Below are 17684 nucleotides of genomic sequence, written 5' to 3' on the forward strand. Positions count from 1 at the left end.
AACATTCCATTAGAGCTTAGGATAATGCAGGATTTACGTTCCGTTTGTGGAAAAACTATCTCAGAATCAATGAAAACTTTCTACACACGGACTAAAGTTGTAGGTATGCTCGAGTTTCCCTTTCCCTTAATCGTCACCACGTCTCGTAACGATCGGATTTCTGAAAAACCTCCTCCTTCGCAAATGTGTGAAAAGTTAAGTAAAGCTCCCGGGGGGGCGGAAATGATTCATCTTGTACGGAAACGGAGTGCAAGTTTGCTAAGCTCTTAATAGTCTAAATGAATTACTACCGTACAGGAGAACCAACACCCCCTCGCCTCATCTCCGTCCAGGGTAATGCTGGAAAAACCGGAATCGTCCAGCTGCTGACACCGGGTGGCAAAAATCAAATCTATTGCGGGTTGGTCAATTTCACTAAAACTTCTCCGGATTCCGATGCTGCCAGACAGGTGTCGGTTCCGTTTTTCCTCCTCCCGGACCGGACTTTCCTCCATTGCCTTTCCCGAGTGGGGAATTAAAAATCCGAGCACCCAGTGTCGTTTGTGGCACAACATTTGCATTCCGGTTTGCGTTTGTTCTCCGAATCAGTTTCCCCCGAAGTCCAATTGAAATTTCGTGTTACCACACACCCACAACATCGTGCACACCTTCGCAGAGACACACTAGTTGCTTTTTCCTAGCATTTCCCCCCCTGGTTACGAGGAAAAGGTTTTCCGAAAGTGGTGCTCCACCTGAGTACCGTGTGGTTTAGAGCTGGCGTGTTACCCCGGGAGTGAAAAATGTTGGACTCATTTTCCTCAACTGCGATTAAACTTTTGCATGCAGAGGTTTCCTTCCTAATACCAAATCAATGCTTTTTAATTAAGTGTTTTCACAACAGATTGTGAATCATAGTATGCCGGAGAGGAAGTTTTGATTTCCTAAATTCATTACCGATCCAAGGATTCCCTGGAGTAAAAATGAATGTTCCTCCATGAGTAGAAACGTATTACATGGTTAGTTGTGAAAAAAAAGAAAAACCCGCTTTTCGTGCTGCAATTGAAAAGAAAACAATTTTCCCTGCTGTACTGGACTGGGGCAGAACTGGTGAAATATGCTACATCAGATTGCCTGAAGCCGGGAAATCCTGAGTGGAGTGCATTAATTTTCTCCGCATTCCAAAGAGGATGCCGCAATAATCTGCATTCGACTAATTGCTTTCGGGTGCAATTCACAGTCATTTGATTGCGTCCGCTTCGTGCTCCCTTCCTTCCTTCCTTCCTTCCTTCCTGTATGGAGGAAGCACTTGTGAGGCCTTACATTTACCTCCCCTCCACATCCTGTGCCATTTGTTTGAGTCCCGTATTTGCAAAGTGCTGCTAAAAGCCACTTTCCAACATTCCCCGATTTCCGTCCGCCATTGATGATCCAGGATGAATATCCAGGATGAAAGTAATCTTTCTCGCATCGGAGGATGAGCCCGGGGAATAGCGAGAGCGAAGATTGACAGCCCAAGCCACGACGCTAGAAGGACACATTAGCTCCCGGGCCATCCCTGTCGGACTTTCCCCTTTCGCTATTTGACGGTTTGGAATGCATCGCTTCCCGCACGCTCTCCGGGTCTTCTGGACGGCCACTCCCCGGTGCCTGCCGAAAGATGAATGATTTATGAATTATTCCGGTGATAAATGTGGCCCCGCGCGAGAACTCCTTTCCGCTCGCGAGCGCTTCTGACGGGTTTTGAATCCCTCGGATGTTTGGACCGGCCGGCGAAATCCGTGGGATGTCTTGCGCGACCGGCGACTCCAGTGCAAATGTTGATTGTTTAATTGATACAATTAATTAATCTTAAGCACAAAAGCTTGTTGCTCGCGGCGGTGGTCAACCGTGGGTGAGGTTCTACACAATAGTTTCGCAGTGCGAGAAAGCGACGATGCTGATGCTGCAAACTATCATTAGATACTCGTCAAGCAACGGGTTGAAGAATGTCTTCCACACGTCTGAAACACGAAGCCCGAGGGTGATGATGGCCATTTGACGATTACGAAGGTTGGCCAGTATGGGTAGAAACAAGTTCAACTGATTGCATGCATGCGTAATGAACATTTACCAATTTGAAACTATTAGTTGGCTTAGGTGTTCTATCTTTCACTGGTTGGAAGATAAAAAGACAAGATACAAAATTAAATCAGCACCACATTTTACGCTACTTAACACTAACTCATTGCTAGAAGCTGAATTGATAGCTTAACATCGGATTCTATTGGATTAAAAATAATATTCAACGAACACAAGCGTCATCTATCCTCAATAGCGATGTCGCCGAAAATCGAAATCTGGCTGAAAATGAGTAATCGTTTTCATTATAAGATGTTCTTCAGAATAACTGAAGAGCAATGTCGTGTAGAATTGTTTCACTAATTTCAAACTATAGGTAAGTGCTTCTATATTGGTGCTAGTACCAATAGTGGATGTAGTGGAATAAAATTCTACCTCTACGACGAAATAAATACAATCGAGATATTTGCTCTTCTATGAAATTTTCTTGGATCTTCTGCGGAGTGTTTAAAAGATAAACCTTCTAATTCCGTGAAAAATTAGGGCACCAAAATTAATATTTTGCGAACAGGTTGTTCTAATATGCTGGATTTCTTAGGAATTTATCAGGTATGCCGTGATTTCCTTAAGGCTATAAATCGCTGCAAAATGCATCGGTTTGTGAGAGGTCTATGAGGCCAATGCAGTGGTCGATGACCAAGAAAATGCATTGGTCTGTGAGTAATTTTGGCCGTTCTGTTTGAAATATGCTTCAAAAATAAATCATAGTTAAAATATATTCAGTCATTTCCAAGTACTACTACCACTATAGGAACGCGATACCACAACTAAAGGAACAATACCACCATTATAGGAGCATCCTTTTACCTTTTTAAGAAATAATTGCTTTTTTTCGTGTATTTTTGTGGTTTACGGTGAAAACAGACGATTTTCAACAGAAAAGTCGTTAACCTATCTACATTTGGAGCATAAATAACCCGTAACACGAAAATGAGAACGTTTCGTTTAACTTTGTTCGATTGCATCCAAGCAAGCTGAATTCAATAAGGTCACTACACGAGGAAAGATTAAGTTTATAGCAAAGTCATTATCGCATTTTATAGCATGTAAAATTTGATAAACTCTACAGTATTCTCTAGTTTGTGGGTGTGAACAAGTTTGTGTTGTGAAATGCTACCAATTATAGATGAAATATCGCTCACATCTTTCTGGAATGTTAGCAATACCTATTATTGGTGCGTTTAAATGCAAATAAAATCCAATCGACATTCGATCGTTCGCATCGCCTTCCACCACCAAAGGTCTTTAGCATTCCATCTTCGGTAAATGCAACCGGAAGTTGGCTCAACGACCACCACTGCAGCAGTCTGCAGTTGAGCAACAATTTGCGGTCACGGCACAGGAACGCATTTCCCGCAGTGTCCGATCCGCAGTGCCCGAACTCTCCGAATCCGATTAAAGTTAAGTCCGGTGTAGCTGTCAGTTGAACGCACTCATCGACCGCCACCCGAATGCGTTCGGAGTTTTCCCCCCGCCGCCCCGGTAGGAGGTCGGGCATCGATTACCCACCGACGGGACCGCCCAAAGGGCGCATGATGAAAAACCACAAATTGTAAATTGAAAATATGGTGATTGTGCAACCCGGGGCATCTGCTGCGTTGGCAGCAAACATCTTGGACCACCGGGGTTGGGCCGTAGACAATGGATGGACGGCTGCGAAAGCACCAACACTTTGCCACTGTGATGTGGTGCGGTTGTCAGCAGCAGGCGCCGCGAAGGCCAACGCGAACGTGCATGTGACGAGCATCAAAGAGCGCGTCCAGTCTCGACCAAACACTCCAACCTCTAAGCCGGACTCGTCAATCTTTTGCAACCCACCTCTCGGAAGGGACGCTAATTCTAAACCAATTGAAACCGGCTGCCGCACACTAGCCGTCAATGCGCGATTGATGCCGTCATTAGTGAAAGTCGGACGGCGGGGGGGAGGGGGGGGAAACCACAGGCACCTCAAAGAAAACCACATCGCTATGCGGTGGAAGTACTAGCGCCGTCATCATTTAGGTTCATCAGGTTTACCGCTCTGCGAAGGGCTTGGGTACACTGCGGGACCGAAGTCAAGTAATGACGGACAAACAGATGACTGTGGCCGAGTTTGTTTGATTAAATAACTTCAATGAACCACATTTCAAAGTGTCGTATTGTTATTTTAAATAACTCCTTTAGCTTTATTATTCAACAATTTATTTATAAATCTTGTTAAAGCTATTGGGATAAAAACTTACAACACTTCTATAATATCCTATTACCAAAACACTTCTTTAAGGTGCCCTATCAATAACGGTTCTGTCTGGGCCCCGAAAAATCGATCCGATCCGTTCGCTCGGAAGCCGCGCAACATGGGTTCGACAAATCGAACCAGAAAATCGGCCCTCAACAAAACCGTTCATTTGCTTAGCCACAAACGAACCGTGAGGGAGGGGAAGGTTGGAAAGAAGAAAAACACAAGTTTTCCAACCCCCCAATAACCCCTTTTTCGCTTTGCCGGTAATGCGAAACGTAAAAGATACAAATACCCGACCAGATACGCTGTTCCGGGGAACGGAAAAACGAGCGCGAGTGGAAATGTTCCCCGATGGAGGCGCCCGGTGCCGCGTGCATTCAGTCGAAATATCTGCGGAACGCGCCGCAAAAAAAAAGTATGGAAACCCATCGGATTCAGCACCACCCTTCGCTCGAGCCCACCGCCCCCCATAGCCTCCCCCGGAGCCCGGAACAAGGTGGCCATAGTACACGCTCTAATTCTCCACCGAACTGTGACTGATTGGATTGGATTGGATTGTACTGAAATACACACACACACACACGATGCTGGCTCGGAAAATTGGGCACCCGCATCCGTTCGGGAGGATCCTTGTGGAACCATTTGTTGGTATGCGCTTGCCCACCCTTCCTTCCCTGGAGCCGCCCCACAAACGGAAAGGTATTTACGATACACCGGTAGCCTCTTTGAAACAACATTCGGGCATTCCGGGATGAGGCTGCCTACTGGCGCTGATTCGATGCGAGGATAGTTTTGGCGATAGAAATGGCCCCGGGGCTTGAGAGGGGAGAGGGGAAGGGGAGTTATACGCAATGCCACACTCGTTCAACTAAAAACCGAAAGTACACTAACGCTAGTGGATGATAAAATTAAACCTTAGCGAAGGGCTCCACGTCTTCCGATGGAAGGAAGAAGAGGGAGCAGGTGGCCCAAAATTGTATAGATTGTTGGTTGTGTTCCGAAGCACCACATCCACACATACCCCTCCATCTTCCATCGAGGTCTTGGGAAAAAACACACACGTACACACTCGGTCACAGAACAAACCGTTCAATTAGAACACGGGTGCAGGAAAAAAAAGGGAATCGGAAAATGCGTACCGCAAAGCGCAAGGATTTCGGTGTGCGTTAGAGAAAATCCAGGGCCCCCTGGTTAGAACAAGGTGCAGCTGCTGTGTAGGTGAAACATATTTAGCCACCCGTTAACGTAACAAAACTCGCTCGAATGGAAAAGCGAGAGGAAGGAACGGTGGAAAACGGGAAGCAAAAAAAGTAGGATCGTAGCAGATAAAACCCACTGCTGAATGGTGCAGGGAAAATAAAGAGATCATTCCACCGTGGTGCACTCGAAGAGCCCGCCTATTTGGGGCCGGGAGTTTTCCCCCGAGTTCGAGCTGGCTCATTTTCCGTACGAATCCCTTTGGGGGAGGAGGAGGCCTTTGGCTTCGTGGTTAGAAAATCGACCGACCGGCGCTCGTAAGCTCTGATACAAATTGCGAAATAAAATACAATCAATCGATTGACCGCCAGCGGAATGATCTTGTGCATGTGGGTGTACGTGTGTGTGTGAGTGCACTATGACGCGGGATGTCTGCAGTGGTGTTTGAAACGGAAGAGAAGTGCATAAAGATATAACGAATGCCGAAGAAGTTTCAGTATCGGTTGACTATCATCAAATTTGCCCGAAAGCAAAAACGAGTCCATACGCAACGAAATAAGTTTCCGTACACTAGCCGGGCCTTAAGATATGCCTAAATGTTATCCCAATGCAGCATCCCGGCCACATTTAGGGCTCATACGAAGAAAAGGGCATCTCCTTGTTCAGGTTTTGTGTCTGATCAAAATTGATCTCCTCCGAGATGCCAATGCTAGTTGGATAAAGGATAACGAATCACTCCCGACGCCATCCTGTGGCTAAGGATAATTTTATTAGTATCAGTTTAAAGCCTCCCCCCGGCCAGCCATTGTGGCCACATCCTTCGATCGATGGTTGGGTGAATGCAAATAGTGAACTGCAAATTCATTCCCCATGGCCTCAAAAGCGCGATCCCCCGATTCTCGCAAAAGGCTTAAGGCCTAGGTCGGAGGCATCGGTGGAAAACGCTGCTGTTCCGTTGTCCTGCACTTGCCTCAAACCTCCCCCTCCGCCACGCTCCAGTCATGCACCATTATCAGATTTGGATATCCATTATCTCCAACTGGAGCAGGGAGTTTGTGCGATTTCCCGAAAGAGGATTACATTGTTCAATGAGTTTGAAAACTGATAATTGTTTTCGAATTATTTGCGGCACGTTCACACACACACATATGTACGTAGAGGGGTTAGTCGACGATGGGAACTCTGGGAGCAACTCCGGGACGTGCGTTACACGCGTACATGCACTCGGGGATTGCAATTAAATGCATTCGAGCAAGAGAACGTACGTGCGGTGATGATAGTGTTGGTTGCGGCGTGTGGAGTGTGTCCATCCCATGGTTGGGCCGAGTGTATAGCACCGATCCGACATAAAACATACACGGGTGCGGTTTTTGTCACAATCGTACAATTTGAGCGGCATTGTTCCGAAGCCCGGGAACTTTGGAGCATGTAGCATTGCGTTCGGGAATGAAGGGGATTTTGGCTAACCCTAAGCACCTTTCCTTAAACGCCCATTTGGTGGTGGATCGTATAGTTTGTGATAAGGAGGATACAATGTGGAGAAAGGGTGTCGAAAACCGACACAAGAGCAATTGACAAGCTTTTCACATCTAGAAAAACGATATGGGATGTGGGGCGATTTACTTTAAGCCTGGTGTTTGATTATGCAACGGTTTTATTACGGCTCGTAAGAAAACGATAAGCAAAACATACCTTGTTTTAGGAACACAATCCAGATTCATCCCTTCCACACTTTACTCAAACAATAAAGTCTGAAAATCAGCATAAATGATTAAAATCCAAATAAAACAATGCGAACGAATCGCTTTAATTGTGCAACACAAAAGAAAACATTGCAAGGGTAAACGATTCTCCATTTGTCCGCAAATTCGCCAATTGTGAACGGAATCGATTTCATTCAAAAAAAAAAAAAGGAAACCTCAAACACATCCCACCCACGGTACACATATGCCTTGATGATAAAAAGACACCATACCGACGATAGAGGGACAGAGGGACATTTCAATCGCTCGTCCGGAAATCACCAAACGAACCCAACCGAGCAACAGCCAACCGATGGAACGCACTGGGGTGAAGGGGGCGTGGGGTTGAGGACGGGCGAATCATAATCAGTCATCGGAAATAATTCGTACAAACAACATAATTGAATTCAAACAAATTGAACAAATAGCCGAAATTAATCAATTATTGTACGGGGAAAACGATGCTGGTTGGATGCTGACGTATGCTGCAGAATTCCGCCGCGCCACTTTTGGTGTGAATTGGATTCCTTTTTTTTTTTGGCAAACACACTCACAGACACATACCGATGGGTATAATGGGGACCGATGATGGTGACGATGATGGTCTGGCGCGCGATCCAATTTGCTTTTTGTTCATTCTGGTTTCAAATGGGATTTTGGAAACTCTGTACCGTTGCGTTCCGGTTCCATTTTGGTTAGGCATTTTCCAACTTTTGTTGTAATTTACGAAAGCATCAATGTTCATGCAAATTTGCTCCTAGGTCTGATTTTACGAATAAGGTGGAGAATATAATGTTTAAAATTTATATCGTTCAAGCTACCGGCAAAAAACCCCGAATCAACAGGATATACCAACCCTCTCCCTAAAACAACCTGTTAAGAAGGCTTTAGGCTAAAATACATAAATTGTGCTTACGAAAGTTTTGCAATTTTAATTTCGGGAAATATTTACCTAACCTTTTTGGTACGTTCCTTCCCATTTCACTTCGTACACCCTAAAAACGTTGCTCGCAACAACAACTTGTTGCCGCGGCGCCGAACTTGATCGAAAAGAATCAATCGAAAAGTTTTTTGGATGCCGACTCCATCGTGCACCTTTCAAATCCGTCCGCAGGGCGGAGGAATTAGTTTTTAAATTAATCCATCCCCCAAAAATACCCCAACCAACCGGTTAACCTAATTAAAAAATTACTCCAAACGAAGCGAAATGAATTCGTCCCGAAACAAGGGCCAAAGGGAAAAAGTTACAAATTCCATAACGTAAATGAAATCCCACGAAACCCGGGAAAGGCAACAGACAGGTTCCTTTATTTCTTGCTCCTCGAAGTATCTTCGGCGACTCGAAAGAATCCCGAAAGTAGTCCAAAGTGGCAGCGACAGATTCAAAATCAAATTTCATGCTCCGAAAGATGATTCTTTCAACCGGATCGAACATGCTCCGAGCGGCCAAACGGAACTTGAACACCACCCGAGATGGAAGACGCTTTCTCCTGCTTTTCCCTTCGCTTGGTGGGAAACCTTCTTTTCAAATTTCATTGGGTTTTGAATCGAGAATGGATTCGAGCTGGTAGGAAAATAGCTCGGGGCTTAAATTAATTGATTTGCTCCGCTGCGAAGTTTACTTTGGAGCAACAATCGATGGGAAAGTTTACGGGAACTGGATAAACTTTACCGAAGGGTCACGAAACTTTCGTCTCGATGTGGGCTTTCTGTTCTAAGGTTTGTTTTTGTTTGAGAACACTGATTTGGTCGAGAATTTGATTATATACTTTTATTTAATATTTAAACAAGATTGATTTTACCTATCAAACAAGGAAAATTAAATCCTTAGTGGTAATAAAACATATGTAATTGAAACTTAAGCAATTAAGAAAATCCATAGAAACATTTTTTCCGTCGCGTAAAAAAACGAAACAAGTTGTCACTCACTAAGAAACAACGAACGGTATCCACATGATGCACCTTCATCACTGCATAATCCGCTTTGCCAAGGTGGTCCATCATCAACAAGTAGAATCCCTGCTCAATGGTCGAGCGAACGCACTCGGGTCCACTTTTGTAAGATGGACAGCAACACCCCAATATCCTGCCCTTTATCCCATTCAACAATCTCACTTCGGACGTTGTTTGCCAAGCTGAACAAGCTTCGGCCAAGCATCACCTTCCCAAAACCACCCTACAAGATCCCTTTCCGCACAGCGAATGTCCTGTGGGATGTGTAACGTAATGAATCAAGTCTTCTGTTTACATCTTTATCTATAAATAGTTACCCATGGTCCATCCATCCATCCATCTTTACCGACCGTAACTGGCGCTGCTGGCAAAGGTTTCCATCCATGGTTGGAACCTCACGCAGATCCTGATTTTAGGGCGAAACGATACCTCTTTCGAGACGCAAAACGAACGGTTTAATACCTTCCCATTAAAGCCCTATTAGGAGTGCGTCAGAGGGGTTTGAAAGGGATGTGATAAGGTGGGAGGTTTTTTGGGGGGCGCGCGGGGAAAGAAAACATACACCAGGGCTGCGTTCGGAAGATATCGGTCCCTTCCGCCAGACACTGAGACAATCGGGGAGCACCGTTTCTTCCTACGGTTGTGCATTCTTCTTGAGCTTACACCCGTCGAAGGAAGCATTAAAGGCACCCTGGGCACGATTACTACCACTCCCGCTCGCAACGACACCACCACCTTCGCTCCGTATCAGTGACGCAGAACTCAACGGCGTGGACTTCCGGCAATGGGCTCTCGTTGACCAGGAATCGTAAGGAGCTGACGGTGGTAGTAATATATTAAACTGTAGATTTACCCCCGCACGAAGAAACCCATTAAAGGCTTCATTTGTGAATGTGAACTGCTTTGAAAACAGATACCACGTTACAACAGGGTTCGGCATGGGTTGAATGCCGCCCCGAAAACTACCCCTCCCCCGCTCTCTCCGGTTGGCGAAAGGTCCAGTAGCACCGAAAAGGGTTCTCGATTTGAGACAGATTATGGGAAAACTCAAGACGTGTCCAATTCGTGTCAAGTGATACGCCGCCACTAGCGAAGGATTTGGCCCGTAACTGATGCCGTCCGGGGATGGGGAAGACTGAGTGCTCGTGTCGATTGTCAGGTACATCGGCACTGCTCGGCCCTACTTATGAAGTCCACCCCCGGTTCGTCCGATCTTTCTTGGGAAAGTGATAGCCCCAGCAACCACCCCCACAAGAAGGAAGGTGGAAGACCTTCTGGAAACCCGAGAACTCCCGGAATGACCCATGTTTATTTGGATAGGGGAGCAGGATTTTCTATCGAACGATTTCAAGGAGCTCTTCCCCTTTTCCACGAGTGAAACGGGATCGATGGTCAGTTCAAGATGGATCCTAATATCTCCAACCTCACTCTCTCCCAAGCGGAACCACGTGCAAATCAAATGCAAATGCCGCTCCGAATGGATTCTCTTTCATATTGATGACCCGGTAATGGGCCGACAATGATTGCCTGTTGTCGAGTCTTGCCCGGGGGCAAGATTTACTCTCACATTCAAACGAACCATTTTGTACCGGTTGATTGGTCAGTGAAAGTGTTCCCGAGGAAATTTATTCGACAAATATTACGGTGAAGTGTGTACGAATACCTATTACAGATCGTAACATCCATTCTCCTTGACAATGGTATAAACGAAGTAAAAGAAATCGATAGAATTTTCAATCGATTGGAATTTCGCTTTAAAACATTTATAACAGAGAAAAAATTTACAAATAAAAAGCGACCATGAAAATTCCAAAATCAAATTTTAACAAACTCCCTGAAGTCCCATTCGGGAACTCCGGAGGCCGAACCGACAAAGCGAACGACAAATGGCTCGTCAGAGGAAAACAAAGGCACACTCAGTTTTAATATCTCGTTAGAGTCCGTTTTTACACACGGCCTGCTTTTGTTTTATTTGAATACCCGAAGCACGAAGGGTATCCGTCGCTTTATTTTTGCAGTTGTGTGTGTGCAGAAAGGGCCCGTGTTACGTGTGGCCGACGGAGGTAAAATTTTCCATTTCCCAGTTGAATTTGTCCCAGACGGACAGGAAGCAAAAGTTTTCCATTCGACCAAAACGATTGTCCAGTGCAACAAATGGCTGACGTGAATGGGGGATCCGGGAAAGATGGGGACAAGTGTTAGGATTGTGTTTCCGGAGGACGATTCTATGCAGCACGAAACACATGCCGTATTCAATTCATGTTTTGGTATTTACCTTTTTTTTTGTGCAGAGTATTTTCTTTGCCATCCAGTTTGTTTTGCAAAATCGCCCTGTGAAAAGACAGTAGAACAATCGGTAAAGTTTGTGCCCATTTTCATGATCAACCGTGGACAAATTGTACCATCCCAATCCTTTTGCACTCCATAACAGGAAATTGTCCTCATTTTAAATCAATGTTAAACACCATTCCGGCACTGACAGTGATAACAGCAACCGATGAAGCGAAGAAAACTTGTTCTTGACCAGGTTTGTCAATCGGGTCGAGGGGAAAACCATTCCAAAAACCTTCTCCCCAGGACGATCTGAATAATTTCGACCTCTTAATCACATGTTGTCCAACGGACAACGAACGTTTGCTAATAAATTTACCAGTTTTTCTAAATTATTTATTGCAAACTGAAAGATTTTATTGCCTCAGTTATGGTGATTCCCCTTTCGGGAAAAATAATGGAACTTTTCAATCCAATTTGTATGACCACTTCATGTTGCAGCAGCTTAATTATGATGTCTTAAAAAAACATCGAATTAAAAAAAAGGAAAACACATAAAAATAAGAAATTAAACGGAGCTCGATTAGCGGTTGTTGGGAATACCGAATTAAGGAAGAATCTGGAAAAATGTAAAACAAAAAAATAAAATGCACCTCAAATCGTTGAAACAGGTAAAAGCTGTTCGTTTTCGTGCAATTCAATGAATATGGCAATTCCTTAAGGCAAACTTAGCATTCATACAAACCTTTCAAACGAGTGGTAGTCCTTCATCTATCAACACCTCTTTGGCTGTAAAATAAGTGAGAAATAACCGATAGAGGGGTACAAACCCTCCACTTATCAACCACCAGTATTTCAACTTTCGGGGTTCACTTTTCCGATTGCACCAACGAGCAGCCAGTTTTGGGGCGTTGCTGTAAATCTGGTGCTAAATTTCCACATTTAGTCTCGCTTTTCCGGCAGCCGGAGGGCAAGCGAACGCTATATACGGAGGACCACGTACGTACGTGGTCGGAAACGGTAAGTGGCTTCCGGCTTGGCGGTGAAGATCGCTTTGAAAAGCGGGATGCGGCAAAACACTCTCTCGCCCACACGAAACCACAAACGTAGAAAAATGCTAGATTGAAGGAAGCGGTACGAAACCACCGTCGGAAGAAGGGAGGAAGAAGGAAAGAGCTTTGCAGCAAACGAACAAAATCATATTTTTCATTATTTGATCACGAAGTAACACTCAAACACGTCAGGATGTATAAAGATGAATTTTATGCAAAGTAAGTGGTGTGATGTCGTCTTTCCATTTTTCTCCCTTCCGAAAACCCGTGGACGGTGAGGCGGCGAACTGCTTCAAAAGGTACTCACACTTGCATTGCATGGCCCTGCCGAGGCGGCGCTGGGAATAGGGGATGCTTGGAAGCAGCAAGTGCATGTGCAAACGCTGCAGTTGTCACCGTCATCGCGTCCGTGTTCTGCATCGTGCCGCCGTGAGGTGAGGACAATCATCCTTGTGTTCCTCTAAGTGAAACGTATCGTACGTGTCTGGCTTTACCGTATGTGGCCAATCTTTGGAGCGAGCTGGTGGCGGGACGGACGTGTCGCCTCCTCCCCACCCTGCACCCCGAGAAGGATGCACTTCCGGGGATGAGGCGTGCGATGTGCATTCGTTGCCGTTTCCATGCCACCACTCTTCGGGGATTTCGCACGATCGCTACGACATAAAACGCTTTGTCACATAAACAGACACACGCGACGGGAAAGAAACAAAACCGGGAAGAATACACAACGGGAAACTGTAGTTGCATTTTTCTACCCCCATGTGTCTTGGCGCTGCGAACACTTCTGCTGCCCGAAACCACATCCTTCCCGACGTTGTGAGTGCGACGGATCTTTAAAGTACCGCCCAGAGCCGGTGAAAAGGAATACCGAACACCCTTGAGAAACCGGTCGGTGCGGTCGGTTGGCACCATGGATCCTTATTTCCTCCCCCACTCCTGCAGCGCTGTGCCATCATTTATTACGATAAAAAGTGAAAATACATCAAAAGAATTCGCTCTTTTTCTCCGGAAGACAACGTGTCTGTCCCGAGGGGGGGATGCAACCATGCTGCATATCGCACCGGTTGCACGTTTCCCTGTTCTACCAGAATGCAGCTGGGTGAACGGGGGAAAAAATTAAAGGAATGTTCAAGAGCAATATCCTTTTTGTTCTCTTTTATACTGGCGGATGTGAAAGTGGATGGTGGGAATAGAAAAAAAAGGTATTTAAATTCGTTAAAAAATGCCTTTTGCTTCCTTCACTAAGAAAAAGGAACCGAAGAGAATCTTAATTGAACCAGTTAAAATTATAACCGAACATAGCAACGGATATTAGCACCATGACAACAACGCTGATCGAACATCGTAGCAACGAGTGTTAAATGTCACAGAAACGTTACCTAGGCAACAACATTTTGCTGACCCATAGTGCGGAGTCCGTTCGAACATCAGCTGAATACAACTTACCCCCAGGGGTAAAAATCTAACCAAGAAAACTTTGCCAGTGCGAGATCCTTAAGTGCTATTCTTTGCACTTTGCAATCTTCCTCGTTGAAGTTTCTTTTTTGTTTTCAAAACCACCTGCAACAGTCATCTGAGACATCCGAAGGGAATGATAGCAGCCGTCTTGGACTGTGGAGAACGTAGCGCCCGGTCCGCTTGCCGAGTGATGCATCCGAGAGGGTGCAACCAAACAACCCCCTCCCGAGTACATATGACGGTGCATTGTTGAATGCGGAAGGATCGTGACAAAAGTACCTGATGATTCTCATTCTTTCCCGGTCATTCAAAGCCACCATCCGTCGCATCGGGTCGGGAAGAGATCGGAGACAATTTGGTGGGATGCAGTGCCAACATACCCCATCCCATTGGAATGCAGCTTCGAAACAACGAACATTCGCGAGCCCGGGATCTCTTTCTCCTCCGAGGGTGGCGAGGTGTTTTTCCTCTGCCACCATCAACTCCGCCATGCGCTGATGAGGGAAGAAGAAAATAAAACGTGAAACTAAACGTCGGGTGAAAAAAGAACAGACTCACCCTGTGCCTGAAGCTGGAATCGGTCTAGCTTTCACGTGTCCTATCTGTCCCGTTCGCATCGTCTGGCTGAAACTCGCAGTGAGGAGGTATGCTCGTTCGTTTTCTCAAGAGGGCAATCTCAATGAACAACCCTCCACCATGCATCCCTCTCTCCCTGCTCGCTGCATACTTCCATCAACAATCAAGCACCAGGTCCCGGCGGCTACTTCCCATAGTCAACTCGGAGAGTTTCTCCAGCGAGAAGTAGATGAGGCGAAGGCGGAATGCCACACGAAAGCATACATATGCATGCAGTTGGTTTCGCCGCAAACGGTGGACCTTGAATGCTGATGGTGGACGCATGGGAAGGACGTTGAAAAACACTTACGCTGCCGAGTGCAGAGCTCATCAACAACATCCCCTAGGATGGGCAGGATTCTCCGGCACCGTTCAGCTTATTCGTCATCCTCAAAGACCACCGTGCAGTACTTATTTTTCCTCTCTCCACGGCATCACAATGGGACACAGTTGGGATAGTTAGCTCAACAGGAAGAAAGCGAGGAAACCCGATGACTTAAATTCTAACGCTAACCACTGAAAAACTAACCACAGAAAACTAGATGCGTCCACTAAATATAATTTAAAAAAGAGCTACAGGCAGCTTCACCAGGCTACAGTATGTGTTGCTTCCACTGTGCGTTTCTCGTATTTTTCGATAAAAGAACACACTCTCTTGATTACCTATCCCGGATCCATCCCATACGTTGCTTGGGCGTGAAAACACCCCAACCAAACGAACCGAACCGGCGTTGGTGTCACACCGTTCGCCTTGTCTGATCCAATCGTACCTATTCCTGTCAATTCATCAGCACCAAGCTAGAATTAATAGGCAAACGGACGGACCGTGACGCTCTCTGGCAAAGGACAATTTCCTCTCAGCGGAACCCCCGTCGGAAGTCTGCAGGAACCAAGGAAAAAGAGATCTCTTCCGGCTTCTGGTCCGGGGTTCTTGCCTGACGATTGCTCAGATATCGAGTGGATTTAAATGAAGTGGCCACTACGCCGATCAATTGTGCTGTGTGCTCTCCTTCCGGGGCCCCGGGTGTAGATGAGTGGAGGTGATACATTTTTCTCCCTTGCAACACGTTTCCTTTTCTTTATCTTTTCTCTCGTGTGTCACATGCAGGTTTCACTGTTTGGAGGAAGAAAAAATTAGTTCATGCTGGTTGGAAAAAATGAACGCAACCGAATAGAATATACGAGTTTAAAAAACAGGTATTTTTATTTCACAAAAAAGGTCTACTGCTCCTTCGTTTTTGAAATCTAGGATTTTGTTTCCATTGCTCACAACATTTTTAATAACTGTTAGTATAAGACCATACATCACAATCTTCACTAAAAATTTTAAAATGATTATTATCCCACGCTTACATTTTAATTGAATATTATTGGCTATATTATTGGATTCACGCACTGATTCCCCTAAAAATCATTCCGCCCGGTGAATAAATCAATTTCCGAACAAAAGTGGACCTGCTACCTGATGCAAAAACGACGGCCCAAACATCGCCGAGCAATTTCACGACACGAACGGCCTGCTTTGATGCACCCATAAAGACGCTCCATCATCACCCACCCCAACGATGGACCATATTGAATTCAACAGCCACTTATCAAGTTTAATAGATTTTCAAACTTTACGAGATTCTGTCGATCACCCATTTGTGGCCCCGGGCCAGAGTATCGTTAAAATGGGAAGAAATCTCGCTCGCCCCATTTGATAGACTTTCTTTCTTCCCTTTTACGACCACCCTCGGCCCAACAAACAGTGATGAGTTTGGGGAGCGCGTCGTTCGTCTCGTTTGCAAATCATGCTATCGGGCTCGGGAGCTCGGGAACTAAATAAACATTTTCCTCCCCCCAAATAATCATGCAAGTGGTGAAAGGCTCGGTCGAGCGAGGGTCATCGTAAATATCTTTTAAATTTCCTTCCCCAAACTGGCACTTTCCTAATGTGTTTGCCGGAATGCATTTCCCGGTTTTATTGTTTCGTTATTACAGTCCAAAAATAACATTCTCTCGAATGAAATATCGCTCGCGAGCAAACCTTGGAAGATATGATATCAGGAGGTACGCCATCTATCTTTCCCGTTTTTTTTATTGTTAAACCTGTCCCGACGGTGACCTGAACCGGGGGCATTTTTGCGCCAAGTTTCGGTCAGCTAGATTGCTTTCGAACGGAACCCTCCTCTAAGAGCCGACTCGAAGGAAGATCCCAGTAGCCCGATAGTGTCACGTAGGAAGACGAGATGATTTCTTTTTCTTGCTCGGGTTTGACGCAGACACGGACACGGGTTTGCTGACACTAGCAGCTATTCTTCAATTATTTTTTAGATTTCCCCAAAACATCTCACCCCAAGTTTGGGTGTCCAGTTTACTTTTTCCCCGGGCGGGAAGCCACCCGGCGGAAGAAGTGGAGGCGAGATTTATTATGACCACTTCGATACAGGTGACGTCGCCATTCGTTGCCGAAGAAAAAAGGGAAAGTTTGCGTATCGATTGCGCACCGTTGGCCGGATCGGGGGAGGGAAAATGCGCCATTTCCGATGCTTATGATTATTGAGTTTCATCAAATGACCTACCATCAGAAAAATATGTGCCACCTTTCCGATTCGATTCCGCTTCACGATGGCCAGGTTTCTTCCGCTTCCCTTTGCCGGACTTCGAACCAGGGTGACCAGGGTCCAGGGATGCGAGGGATGAAAGATGGACGAATTTGCTGCCAGTTGGAGTTGTCAGCCCCCTTGCTTTGGCCAAAGTTGCGAAAAGTTTCCCCCATTAGAACAGAGTCCTATTTTTTGTTGCTCTTCCTTGTTCACCTGATTCCTTGCCAAATGTTTGCCAGCCAGTGCGGGATTGTGGGTGGGTGTGTGTGTGTTTTGGTGTCAGCTGCAAAGCGGATTTCGAAACAGAAGATAAAGTAAATAGATGTTTCAAATTCATCCGGACGTTCGATTTCTGTTGAGTCTATATAAAGTTTACCGAACGTGGAGTGGAGGTGTCTAATCCAGGGAGTTTGGAGCATGTTGAATGTACCATTTTCATCCATCGAAGACAAAAAATGGATCATTTTGATTTGGAGCACTGTCCTAAACC

At 45.6% G+C, this 17684-nt stretch overlaps 1 protein-coding gene across 1 annotated transcript in view; it reads left to right on the forward strand.

Moving 5' to 3' along the window:
• Nucleotides 1-17684, forward strand: part of LOC131266950 (2-aminoethanethiol dioxygenase) — a 395883-nt gene that overhangs the window by 271524 nt on the left and 106675 nt on the right. The window lies entirely within an intron of this gene.

Source organism: Anopheles coustani, chromosome 2 (assembly GCF_943734705.1).
Source record: "Anopheles coustani chromosome 2, idAnoCousDA_361_x.2, whole genome shotgun sequence".
NCBI lineage: Eukaryota > Metazoa > Arthropoda > Insecta > Diptera > Culicidae > Anopheles > Anopheles coustani.